This window comes from Pleurodeles waltl, chromosome 7, assembly GCF_031143425.1.
Source record: "Pleurodeles waltl isolate 20211129_DDA chromosome 7, aPleWal1.hap1.20221129, whole genome shotgun sequence".
In the NCBI taxonomy this organism is placed as follows: Eukaryota; Metazoa; Chordata; class Amphibia; order Caudata; family Salamandridae; genus Pleurodeles; species Pleurodeles waltl.
The window spans coordinates 1254841093-1254855674 of record NC_090446.1 but is presented as its reverse complement, the minus strand read 5'-3'; the positions used below and the strand labels follow the sequence as shown (position 1 = coordinate 1254855674).

At 44.9% G+C, this 14582-nt stretch overlaps 1 protein-coding gene across 5 annotated transcripts in view; it reads left to right on the top strand.

Annotated features, from left to right (window-relative positions):
* LOC138246140 (myosin-16-like) overlaps positions 1-14582 on the top strand; it is an 838653-nt gene that overhangs the window by 637140 nt on the left and 186931 nt on the right. The gene's annotated exons all lie outside the window — the stretch shown is intronic.

The window sequence follows — 14582 nt, the reverse complement described above, 5'->3', positions numbered from 1 at the left end:
ATGCTGATGCCACTTTCCCTCTGGGATGAACAGCAGAAACCTTGGTTTCCACCGATCAGCCCAGCAGGAAAGTCTCGATGGGGCCTGTAGGGAGGTAGCCAGCGCAATGGCAACCACTCTGTCTGGAGTTTGGTGGACAATTGGGCCCCAAGAACCAGATGTTTTAACACATTTTCCTGTTGCAAACCCTGCGATTCTGTAAATCCCTGGGTTTGTGACAGGAAAATATGTTTTTCAAATGTGTTACACTATTTGGAAGGTGCATCTTTAGGGCATCTCTTTCAAATATTAATTCCTTATAGTAAGTGTTAATATTTTGGGACTGAAATGCAGACATGAAATATTAATATTTTGCCAACACCTCAAAGGCGTGGTAGCATGTTCATAAATGGAATAGGTCCCAGTGGGACCTTCCTTTCTCCTTTTTGAATGGTGCTAAAACAGTTTTTAGTACCAGGCAGTAATAAGTTGTAAAGCCAGCAGTCTGCTAGCCTTGTCTCCGTGTTCATAGTGGCAGGGCTTTTTCTGCCTTTAAAGTGTAGAGTGCGTTCAGTTCAAAGTTTGTATTGACCAGAATCCTGGGGCTGTCATTTGTGGAGTGATTGGTGAATGATTGATAGTGTGTAGAAATTTGCTTTTCCAAAGTATCCAATTTTTTGTGTCACCTCGATGCATCATTGTTGCATTTCTAAACATCAGGCCACTAATGTAAGATTGTCCATGGGACTTCTGTCTACTTTTAAATAATTGTTTTACAAACTTTTGTCTTTTTTTGTAAGCTCATTCTGTTTTCCTTTGAGTGATATTGATGAGTTTCTATTTCTCATGGTCTGGTAGCTGGAATGAAGTTTGGTAACTCAGATGGAGTTCATCATTCGCCGGGTTCTTAAATAGACGTAATTGGTCTGGAAACAATATTCCTTTATTGGTTCACAGTAGCCTTGCTAGTCTATAGTGAAGTATGAGATTCAGTATGTAGTTTGGACTAAACTAAACACTAAAGAAAAGACACTTCCCCCATACTGACTGTGCAACGTGAGAAAGAAACATCTCAAAACAAAAAATGCAGTGGACAGGTGCACATGGTTAATAATAAGAGATTTGGGTATGAACTTGCATGTCAGTAAATAAACTTGCACTTTGTTGCTTAACTTAAACCTAATGTGTGTCAGAGAAGGTAGCCAATGCATGTTTTTCTAAGAGTGGTGATGTGAGAATAAAAGTAGATTTGGCTGATGATTCTAGTTGACAATTATGGGCCTGAGAAGTTTGGCGGTCAGAAAACCCCACCACCAGACCCATGGTGAAAAGACTGCCGCAGACGTGGTGGTCTCTCCACCTGCCCTATTACAAGGTTCCCACTGCGCCAGTCAGCCTCCACATGTAGCCGACTTTAATGCGGTCGCACAGTGGGGCCAACCAGCACCCTCGGAACTCACACTCAGCTGAGCAGACGGTGCACATTCTGATGGTGTTGAGAATTGGGGCCCCTGCATTGCACACAACAATGTTGTGGACAGTGCAAAGGCCTCCCTGTGGCCACCTGCACTTGTTCTCCACCACCTTTTCATGGCGGTAGAATCACCATGAAAGGGCTGGGGGAGAACCCTAGCTGATCGCAACCAAGTCTGCCGTCAGCCCGTCAGGATCAGAGATCCTGGCAGAGACAGTGGTCCCCTGGTGGTCCGACCGCCAGGGTCGTAATGTGGCAGTCCGACTGCCATCACAAGTGTGGCAGTCTTGAGACCACCAAACTTGTAATCAGGCCTTAAGATTTTTCTGGAGAATGTTGATGGGTATGCATAAAGAGCCTCAGTTATTTAGTTATATAGCTGAATTTTAAGCCTGTAGTAGCCTTTGGTGCATTTGGAAGATATTATCTATGAGTAGACACTTTGGGCCTCAATACGATTTCAGTGACTGGGGGCCCTGAACCATCCACAACATGATTGTGGACAGTGCAGGGGCCCCCTGTTGCCCCAGCACTGGCTTTTTGCCAGCCTTTCCATGAAAGTGCAACCGGCTGAGAGTGGAGACTTGATCAGCGCGGCGGTGCCGCTAACAATGTCTCCGACCTCCATGAGCTTGGTAGTTTTTGGACCGCCTAACTCGTATCCGAGCCCTTTGTCACGGACTAATTGATTCATGGATTTGCAGTTGCAAAGCTCACAACTCTCAAAATGGCATACTTTGAGACTACAACTCTGCAAACTACAAAGCCACACTGTGAGTTAAACATTACTTTCTGTCTCACAATATGCTCCTTCTGACTCACTATGGTTGGGAAGAAGGCAAGGCACTGAAAGGGATTTCATGTTCCTTCCAAACCGCAAAGCAATATGTCATTGGTTTATAACCTGAATTGAAATTGCAAACCATTAATTGGAAACCAGTTCCTTATGGGGGGGTTTGTACGTATTCACAAAATTAAAGTTCACTTTGAGATACACTTTCCACTTTGTGAATATGGGGTGCAGCTTTGAGGGGAACATATATCAGTTCCTCTCTAAAGGACAGAGGCTGACTGTTAGTTCACTACACCTGCATTTGCAGCTCGTATGGTAAAATTCACAAATAGAATCCATTTTCTTTGCTATTAATCGGCTGGTTCAGTGACCCCTACTGAACAGTGTTTTTACACTGCAACAGATTAGCTGAACCATCACTGTACAAAATGATGATGGGAGTCACATGTCATATTTAGGTTGAGCGTACGCGTATGGCCTTTTGTATACTTTTATTATATTTACTTCTGTGGTTACAAAGCCATTTCATTTGTTTGTTTCATTGTCATTTAAAAAAATAAATCCTTGCTTCCTAGTGGTCAGTTATGCCTCTTTGTCCCTCCCTTTTCTCTTTGGGAGCATGGACTAACTACTGTATAATTATGCTTTGTCGTGTTTATTTGTTCTTTAAGGATCTTTTTTCTCTTTGTTTCCTGCTCCTTTGAGTCAATGTGATTACAATGCTGAAATCAGAGGCACTGTAAACACACCCAAGTGCTTCATCCACAGCACTTAAATCATACTCCCCCATGCAGTATTCTTGTTTGTCCTGCCACCCAATCACCCTACATCCACCCTACTGACCTGGTCAGTGAACTGCTCTGCCTCCCATAGCTCCACCTGTAAGTAGAGCCCTTGTTCCTCTGAACTCCTGACCTCTGTCAGGAGTTCGAGGCCCTCCTCCACCCACAGGCTTCTGCCTGCGCCTCATCCCTGGTGTCCAGTACTAGGCTGCCCTCTGCCACTCTCCTCCTTTTCTCTGCTTCGCTCTCTGTGTGCTCTCTCTTCCGTGTCTGCCCCCCTTTGTGCTCCTTTTGCTGTTCGCTCTCCACAGTTCTCCTTTTGCCTTTTGCTTTACACTCTTCCTTCTCTTTTCCCTCCCCTCACTCCACTCTCTCTCACTCTCGCTCTCCCCTCCTCACTTCCTGCCACTGCTTCCCTTCACGGCCCACCCCATTTTTTCATGCCGTTTTTTGCCCATGCTTCCGCCTCCAAGCGGTCTTTCCTTCCCCCCTCTCTATTTAATGGTGGCTGCTGCGCAGCAATGCCACTGGCGTGCCAAAAGTGCGCCTAAGGCAAGCCCGTCTGCACCCGTCCACGCCTGGACTGCGCCCAGCGTCAGAACCCCTGGTTCTCGCCCCCCCACCACTGCAACACCAGACTCCACTACAACACCACCACCCTCCACGCACTCAACACCAGCTGCTCATCCACCTGCCATCAAGCCACCCTGCAGCCCACCCGTGGATCCTTCTCCTGCCGGTACTGCTCCTTCACCAGCCTCCAAAACAACTACCCACCCACCAAGGCAGGACCATCTCAGATGCATCCTACTGAGCACCCTCTCTGTCCACAAACACGCCGTCGAACTTTGGAATCTACTCGACTCATCCTTCCCAGATGGCGCCTTCCTGACCAAGATCTGGATGAACTCCTGCTCAGCCACACCACCGAACTCCACTGGACTGACCACCGCTGCATCCACTTCTTCTTCGGGAAACCCACAACACACCATCACCCGGAAGATGGAACAAGGTCACCGAAGACCAACTGATCACTACCCTCTCCCGGAACCCACCTATCGGCACTACCGACACTGACACAGCAGCCTGCAACCTCAGGCAATGGATCAACGACTGTGCCAACACTCTTGCCCCGATCAAGAAACCTTCAAACTGATGCATCGACAGAAAGGCCTTCTGGTTCACCACCGACCTTCAAGAAGCCAAGCAAACAAGACTCGAGAAGAAGTGGCACCAAGATGAGACACCGGACAACCACACAGCCTTCAAGAACGCCATCCGCAGACACCACTAACTCATCCGAACCGCAAAGAGAACCGCCCACAAAGAACACATCGGCAACAACGCACACAGCTACAACGAGCTCTTCAACATCGTGAAGGAGCTCTCCAACCCCGGCTTCAACATCAACAACATCCCGCCATCACAAGACCTCTGCGACTCCCTAGCCATCTCCTTCTACTGCAAGATCACAGACATCCATGACAGCTTCAATACTCAGACCCCCGTCAACCACCGACACCACAGTCTCACTGACCACAGCTTCCTGCTCTCCTGGACCCACGTCAACGACAATGACACCATCAAAATCATAGACACCATCCACTCCGGCTCACCATCTGACCCCTGCCCTCACCACATCTTCAAGAAAGCAAGCTCCGTCATCACACCTCAACTCTGGAAGATCCTCAACAGTTCCTTCGAGACCGCCACCTTCCCGGAGAGCTAGAAGCACACCGAGATCAACCCTCTCCTCAAGAATTCCAAGGCGGACCCAAAGGACCTCAAGAATGTCTGGCCCATCTCTCTGCTCCCCTTCCCGGCAAAAGTCATAGAAAAAGTTGTCAACAAAAGTTGTCCTGTTTCTTCGAGGAGAACAACACTCTGGGCCCATCACAATCCGGATTCCACAAGTACCACAGCACCAAAACCCCCCTCATCACTGCCACTGACGATATCAGGACCATACTTGACAATGACAAAACTGCAGCCCTCATCATCCTTGACCTCTCAGCCGCATTCGACACTGTCTGCCACCACACCCTATGCACATGCCTCAATGATGCAGGGATCTGCAAAAGAGCCCTGGACTGGATCACCTCCTTCCTCACCTGCAGAACTCAGAGAGTCCGCCTCCCTCCAGTCCGCTCTGAAGCCACCAAAATCATCTGCAGCGAACCCAAGGGATCGTCCTTCAGCCCGACCCTCTTTAACATCTACATGGCTCCGCTCGCAAACATTGCTCGATCTCACAACCTCAATATCGTCTCATACGTCGATGACACCCAGCTGATCCCCTCCCTCACCAAGGACCCTGCCCTCCCCAAAACCAACCTCCATGAAGGAATGAAGGCCATCGCCGAATGGATGAAAAACAGTTGCCTGAAACTGAATTACGACAAAACTGAGGTCCTCATCTTCAGCTCCACCCCCTCCACATGGGGCAGCTCCTGGTGGCCTGCTACACTGGGAACCACACCGACACCCACCGACCACACATGCAACCTTGGATTCATCCTGGACTCATCACTATCAATGACCCAACAAGTCAACGCCATCTCTTCCTCCCGCTTCAACACCCTCCGCATGCTTCAGAAGATTTACAAATGGAGCCCCACTGAAACCAGAAGGACAGTCTCCCAAGCCCTCGTAAGCAGCAAACTGGACTACGGCAACGCCCTCTATGCAGGAACCATGGCCAAGCTCCAGAAAAGACTGCAATGCAAACAGAATGCCTCTGCACACCTCATGCTGGATATCCCCCACCAGTGCCACATCACAGCCCACCTGAGAGACCAACACTGGCTCCCCATCAACAAGAGAATCACATTCAAACTCCTCTCATATGTTGACAAGCCACTACACAACACCGGACAAGAATACCTCAACAGACGCCTCTCCTTCTACACCCCGACCCAACAGCTTCACCCCGATCTTGCCCTCGCCACCGTCCCACGCATCCACAGAACGTCCGCCGGTGGCAGATCGTCCTCCCACCTCGCCGCCAAGACTTGGAATACTCTTCCCACCCACCTGCAACAGACACAGGACCTACTTACCTTCAGGAGACACCTCGAAAAATGGCTGTTCGAGCAATAACAGCCCGCCTCTTCCTAGCGCATTGAGACCCTCACGGGTGAATAGTGCTCTTTTCAAATACTCTGACTGATTGATTTCTTAACTTCTGTGTCACAGTGGCCGCTTGTCCTCCTTGTTTTCTTTTGTCTCGCCTCTTCATGCTCATGGCGGTATGTTGTTTCTTCCTTTTCCTTGTTTTCGTGCATCATGCTCTTTCTTTGCGACGTCTGCAGGGTCTTTTTTTTTCAGTTTTATGTAGCTTGAACTTGACTCGAAGGTACTGGAGCACTTTATTTATGTTATTTTTTACACTTTTATATAGCACAAACTTGATCCAAAGGTATTACAGCTCTTTACATGAGCATCAGTTACATTGCACAAGAACACATTCATTTTGGTAGCAAGGTGAGATTAAATAATTTACCTAGACTTGCAGGATGTTGAGCTGGCACAGAGACTCGAACCGTGATCCCCAGCTCCACGGGCGGCAACATCCTCTACCCTAGGTCTCTTTGGCCGGTGTGTGTTGGAGCAGTCTGGGAATAACTTGTTTGTTTTACATAGTGCTTGGTGATACAGGTTCTGCCATTTCATAGTGCTGCAAAACAGTTGCCATTCTTAATAAAATTGCTATAATTTATTTGCATCGACCTTGCAGAGATGAAGAGGTGAAAAAGCTAGGTCAGGATTGTAATTTATGACATTCTCGTACTGTCAAGAGCTCTGCAGTGGGTGCATTGACCAACTGACTTGAGCAGAGTTTGACACCAGGTTATAGCACATGCTCTTGATAACCTCCGGAGGATCACCAACCAAGCACATAGGTTAGTTCTAGTAAGAAGATGGCAAAAGGTGTAGTCCCCAAATTGGTGGAAAAGGAGTTGTGACTCCAAACCCAAGCACTTCATGGCGTCCAGCTTGATAGCAAAAAAAAATCTAGCCTTCGGATATAAATTAGGCCTCAGTAAATAAAGTTAAGTTAATAGAGGCAAGCATTTTCCTAACCATGTCCCGTAGAGAAGCTAACACAAGGGTGCCACAGTGAGAGGAGCAGGGCATCATAGGCACAAAAGTGGAGCAAACTCCATCACTTCCTCCTCTCAGAATTCACTGGTGTCAGGGCTTTGATGACAGTCCCTTCACAGCTACTGCGATGTTGCGGATGCGACTTCTGGAAGTGCTGTCTAAAACAGAGCTCGAATAGTACTGCTTCCTGTTTGAAGAGGCCCCTCCTCGAATACCCCCCACAGTCGCTATCACAGGCACAGAGTGCCTCCCTATCACCCTATGGACTACTGTGTATAATGATCCACGCATTGTCTGTCATATTCCAGTAACGGTTAACCTGCTGTCCTCTTTTCCAACCCCTGGCTTCATGTAACTATTCCACTAAGTTCATCATTTGATGTAAACACTATGCATTATTTCTGATTGCCATTGTTAGACTTTTCATCCTTGGCGTGGTCTCCCTTAACTTTTTGCCTCTATTTCCCACATTGTTGATGTGTGCTGGACTCTGTTTTTGTTGTTTTTGTTACTGTAGGCACTTTACCAGTGCTAACCAGTGCTAAAGTGCAAGTGCTCCTATACAAAATATGTATGTAATTGGTTAATCCATGATTGGCAAATTTGATTTATTAGTAAGTCCCTAGTACAGTGCACTAGAGGTGCCCATGGCCCATAGATCAAATGCTACTAGTGGGCCTGCAGAATTTCACAATCAAGAGAGACTTTGCTTTGAAGTAGGCGTACTTCAAAGGAGAAAATGGGTATAAGAAGGGCATCTAAAACCACAGACTGGAGAAGAGCTGAAGAGCTGAGGAAGAAGAGCTTCCCTGCCTGTGACTGTGCTTTGTGGAGCTATCTTGCAGTTGCTGCTTCTGCCTGTGCTAGAGGACAAAGACTGGACTTTGTGTGCCTTCCATCTTGAGAAGAACTCTCCAAGGGCTTGATTTAGAGCTTGCCTCCTGTTGTTTGAAGTCTCAGGGACAGCAAATACTTCTCTCTGCCAAGTGGTGCCCATCCAGTTCCTGAGACCCTGAAAGGAGAGGCAGGCATCCTAAGAGGAAGAAATCCACTCACCGACTGCCCTGCGGGGAATAGATCGACGCAACTCCGATCTGTGGCTGAAAAATCGACACGCTTTTGATGCGCCCAAAGTACAATTTCATGCTAACAGTGTTAGTGTGTGTTTAAAATTACATGATGACTCTTTTTGGATTTTTGTTGTTTTGGTCTTGTTTTGTTTAGATAAATATTTTCTATTTTTCTAAACCTGTGTTGTGTCATTTTGTAGTGTTTTCATTAAGTTACTGTCTATACTGGTGCAAATACTTTACACCTAGCACTCTGAAGTTAAGCCTACTGCTCGTGCCAATCTACCAAGGGAGTAAGCAAGGGTTAGCTGAGGGTGATTCTGTTTTCTCCTGACTAGAGTGAGGGTCCTTGCTTGGACAGGGGGTAACCTGACTGCCTACCAAAGACCCCATTTCTTACAGTCATGGTTACCAAGTACATGGAAAATCAATGTCAAGAAAATATCTTTCTCACCCTATCACGTGGCCCTGTTCTCACTCCTGCTTCTATTGGTGTTCCTCTCAGTGCTTCACCATGCCTTCCCCTGTCTGTAGGAATATATGTGTGTTTGTTTATATGGGTACACACCCCAAGCACTACATCTCAAAGCCAGTCCTGGACAGTAACAGTAAAGACTCCTTGACCAGGAGATGTTTTAAACAGGAGAACTGTTGTTTCACAAACTGTGGCCACCAGGACCAGCCACTGTATGTGCTTATGTAACCCAAATGAGTTGCTGTGGTGGAAGTCTTTTTTTGTATATGACAACAAAGAAAGACTACAAATAGATGCTCTGACAAGTCCAGATTTGTTACTGGCACAACATTGATAGGTTATTATAATATGGCTCATACAGGGCCATGTGAAAAGACCGTAAACAATTGAAATAGTGTACATCAAGTCGTTTTTTTACATAATTGCATCATACATTTTGTTCACAATACAAATATTTGAAATTTGAGGTCCCAGCATTTAAGTGAATGTAGCCTGAATATGGGCTATGGTAGCCCGCAGGCCTAATATGTTCTCAGAAAAGATGTGTGGCAGCAAGGATTAAATGTTTGATTCCCAGGGTCGGGCTAGCTTGGCCTTTCATCATCCAGGGTGATACCACCTGAGCCTTCGAATGATATATTACACCATCACTGCATGGAAGAGACCAGCCGCAACTAAACTAACACACTGAACCCAGACCACCACTATTCCAGTTAGTGAGAGCTTTCAGAATCCGGGGATGCCACAGCTTCAGAAGACTCCATACAGAAGGCAAAAGAGTGCAAAACAAATGGTGGGAAGATATTATATATGCTTTATCTTGAATCTGTCTTGTGGTCTTTTCCTTGTCCTGAAGTCATGTCTAGTCGTGGTTTTTTGTGTGATGCCATGTGGTTCCGCCTCAGGATTTTGGATGTCAGCTGAAAACACTCGAAGCTACTCAGGCAATGAGGTGATAAAATCACAGTGCTGGTGGAACAGTGCAACATACATGACTGATCACCTACCTTCTGTACTGATTTACATACTAATGAATGCTTCAACATGTGTATTTGCCTGTGAATCTGTGTCTTCTCTTCAAATCACCTATTATCAGGGCCACTGGAATTATACAGCAAATGGTGGGCAAAAGTATGTGGCAGAGGTTCCTGAATTATGTGGCTAGAAAGTACAAATGATGCTGTTTAACGCTGCACATTCAGTGGCAACATTATTTTGCTGTTTTGTCATTTAAAATGCATTAATACGATCTGAGCAAAAACTTCTCCTTATTAGTAGCAGTTTAACGCATGACCACAAGAGTCAGCAACATAAAAGTGACCACATGACATCTGCAAAGGATCTGCAGATCTGCATCTCTGCAGAATATGCCATAGTTACAGAACTACATCATTCCAGTGACCCTTTGTCTTGCACCAAGAGGAGACACTGCATCCTTATTGTGGGCTACTTAAATGATCGTTATAATGTTATTATTATTGCTATTGTATTCGTTGTATAATGGAGTTATGAAGAGGAATTCATCTTTACGTCTGCACTACGTATACATGATGCAGTCTAGGCTTCCAATATAGGAGTCAATATTTTCTCTAAAGTAATGCATGATTACTATTTAAGACTTGTAAGGCACTGAGAATGTGTGGCTGGCGCAACATTTATGTATACTTCACAGACTTGGACACATCCGCTCTCAGCATCACCACAACATTGGTCTGTTTCAGAGCAGCGGTCCACAGCATCTTCAATGCACACAAATATTCCTGCCACATGACCAGACTGTTTCTGGACATTTTCTTTAACTTCAAGAGAGGTGAGAGCTGAAACACTGCATGAGAGGGACAAGACTCTATTGGCTTATTCTCATTGTGTGTTCTACAACTACACACCAGAAGTACACTAATGATGTATGCTTATATTTCTTGCATTTGGGGATGCACAAGCTTCCCTTCAGAGGGCATATGGTCTAATCAATATTTGTGGTGTAAGGAAGGTGCCTTACGGAGTCACCTAGTGGTTAGGTGAAATTATTACCAATTTACCTTAGAAACCAATATGGGGGCTGCACCATTGGCACAATTCTATTTTATCAGAGAAGTTGAAAATTGCACCGCTCCCTAGCCCAGCTGTTCCAACAGAATGTCCATTGTGGTTGGGACCAATTAATTCTCTCATGGTTTATCCCAGCCTGTACTGGTGTAGACAAGCAGAAGGAGCCTCACCATGTCTCAGAATATTGTATTCGATGTTACAATTCACACAGAGCTGCTTGCCAGCTGGAAAAGGTCTGTGTGATTTCTCATTTACAGCTGTTCCATACAACCAAACTGTGTCAAAACGTGAAAGGGGGCCGAGCATCAGTATGATATAGCACAAGGCACCACCACTGCAGTATACATTGCCACGACAGTGACGTTGACAGTAGCCACCCTTGTCCACATCGTGGTCTGCAGGTATATTTTGAATGCAAACCGTTCCTCAGGACCTAATTGGGCACAATGAGATTTACTTGTCAAATGATTTCCAGGGAAGCAGGAAGTTGGGCTTATGTGCCCCATAGCACTCATTGTCCGATTCAGTCATTTGCATATACAGGCTCAACTTGTGTAAATGGCTTGATTTACAAAAGTGGAAAATGAATTTGAGATTATAACTCAATTTACATATACATAATATAACACCTGTATTATGTAACATTAATGTATCTTATGTTTATATCAGGAAACTCTGACATGGTTCTGGACCTACCTTTGGTTCCCAAGAAAAATATATATTTGAATCCTTTTCATAGCCCGAAAAAATGCCAATGAACCAGCCCTGTAGGAGCCTCACTGGGCACCACTGGTCTAGGCAAAAAAAACAATATCATCCAAACCCAGGCTTCCCACTTTACTCTGAGTGGTCCAGGTGGCAAGGCCAAGGCTTCAGATTTTGAGTAGCCACCCCAACAGAGATCATTCTCACTTCAAAACCATCAGCCATTGAACAAATGTATGCACTGAAGAGGCACTGTCAAGGCCCAAGAGATTCAGGTACACATATCTGTTCTACAGAGTCCAGTCCTGAACCAAGGGCTGTCATGAGACTATTGACCCAAGGCAGTGCTTTAAATGAATACAGAATACCAGCCCTTCTGTATTTCTATTTAAAACACTGACCCAAGGTCACAGATATTGCACCTCTGGAACCTATCATGTCGGCCCATCTACCACTGAAGCTCTGTTTCACCAATCTGCACACATTTGAAGCCTCCTGCTCAGTTAAGCTGCCTCTTCTGTTATACTCTTTAAATAGAGTCAATGTTTTTGAAAGTTAGGCTGGTATTGCCAATGCAAAGGAATAATTTGTTTAAAACTGTAACACAGAGAAATATATGGATGCCCCCTTTTCTTAGCTCCTGACTCTTTTGACCCCTTCATACTCTGGGTTAAATGCCATAAAGGTGCCTCTTTGTGGCTTGTTTGGTGCTATGAAAGCTTAGGTAAACACACTAGAAAGGGTTGCATCACTAGGGTATCACAGCCAGTCTGTAGGAATGAGGCAATAGCACTCTAAAGATGACAACCTTGTTGTGTCCTCTCTCCCACAACTATAGGCTTGGGAGGGTTGCTCTGCCAGTTGGCATACATCCATTACACTCCAAACCAAAACACATAAGTAAAAGACATTGGGCTTGATTACTACCTTGGTGGATACTCCATCCCAACCATGAGGGATATCCTGCATGCCATTTTACAGGTTCCATAGAATATAAGGGATCCTGTAATATGGCGGACGGGTTATCTGTCACATTTGTGATGGAGTATCACATCCGTCAAGGTCATAATCTGGCCGATTGGCATTTACAACACAGATAGCTCTAACTCTCACATATGTGAGACCTATTGCATTGCAATTTCTTGTTTGTTTTATCACAGCTAATGTTTTGAGACCTGATCTTTCATAAATAAGGTATTACGTTACTTATTTATCCAATGAACTGCAAAGCAAGGAAATAACAAAAACTGTGATGTTTCATTCACAGTTCAGATGAGTAGCACGTTAATAACTGATGTCTTAGCAAATGGAAATGTATTTGTAAATTATCCACTGTGTAAAATAGTCTGCAAATGATGCCTAGAAATCAACACAGGGCCTGGTCACAATTAGTCCAGTGTTTTCATTCTGATTCTAATGGCTAATTTCTGATGAAACAGGATTATAAATTGGGTGTATATTGATCCAAAATTGGTTCTGCCCTATGATTTTCGCTAACTAAAACCTGGCAGAAATCAGGAGGGCAAATAGCACAAAATATAGGTTTGGGTCCCTGTAATCAGGAAAATAAAAGGTTTGCATGTTACCCCCCACTCAAATATCTGCAACTGTGAATCTCTGAAAATTGGGCACCTACTACTTATGAAACTGTGAAGAAATAGACAATTAGAAGGTGCACACATTTTCCTTGCCATTTTACAATGCTTGCCCAATATAGGACAACTTGGGATGCATCAGGCAGACATCTATGTCTGCCCAAGGCTGCAAATGAAAGGAAGAGGCTGGACACTAACATTTAATGCCAGGAGGGGAAACTTGTCCTTTACCATGTAGTGAAGCAAGATAACCAGAGAGCTCTAATAAGATATGGAAGGTGGTGTTGGTTAAGGTATTTTATCTGCTACACAATTCCCCCCATTTAATTGCACAATTATGCTAAGCCACCACATATTTGTGAGCGTTACTCGTCATGTAATTATTACTCATTATGTTTGCTTGTGGGTCTTCCATTTTAACAGATACTTCAGACATAACTTAATCAGATGTTCATTCATTTTGCCAAATGTTTTTGAGATTGCATCAAATGCAGGCCCAATTTCAATTATGCAGGCATAATGGTACACAACCTTGCCAGATTAGCATATCTGGCATCAACAATACCAGAACAGGAGCACTCCCAAGCCCTCAGTGTCCAACCTAACCATTTTTTACATAGGTTATACAGGATTATACAAAAAATCTAACATATATTATGATTATTGCATTTAAGATAACTATGTTCTGTGAGGGAGCATACTACTTACTGTTAACCATATCTAATATCCATAGGGCAAGCAAATGGGTTCATTACAAGATTGTAATCAGCAGGACGGCTCTGAGTTCAGTGCCACCCTGGCTGATTACTTCCAAGACCGCTATCACCCCATCGGTATCAAGGATCCTGAAAGAGACGGCAGTCGGATGGTGGTTTGACCACCAAACTTGTAATGTGGCAGTCTGACTGCCACAGCTGCAGCAGTCCAACCGCCACCACAAGACCCCTTCCTCATAATGAGGCCCATAGATTTGTAAGTTTGTTTGTTCTTGCTGAATATGCAGTCCTGTTTGTAAATGCTGTATGGCTGTCCGCAGAAGTGGTACTAAATTTCCAAAGTCCATCCAGTATTGCACCAATACTGCACCAATTAACTAGAAGCTGTATGCCTCCTCAGTTCCAGGAACCCCAGGCTCATAGAGTTAAAAGACTCTAGTATCTTTAAGAGTCTGTACTGCACTCTATTGTTTAAAGCAGTGTGCCTTTGGATGTTCAAGGCAGCTCTCCTTTTATTTTCTCCAAATGTAAAGCATGGGGTCTTCCTCTTCAGGCACAATCAAGGACCCTTTTTCTTCTTCTCCTCTTTCTTAAGCTCTGAAAGGGTTATTAGTGGGAACTAGCCAGTTTTCCATTGGCAGATAACTAAATACCACTCCTTAGGTGTCATAATGCATCCCACTCGGTCTTTATCCACAATGTGATATCTCAACAGGCTGTCTGTCATCCCAGCCTTTTTTAAAGCTATGCATGAAGCCCCAATCTTTTTGGGCTCTGTTTCAAATAATGTGAACTGTGAGAGGGAGAGATTCAATCCTAGTCCTGATTCAATGGCATGAA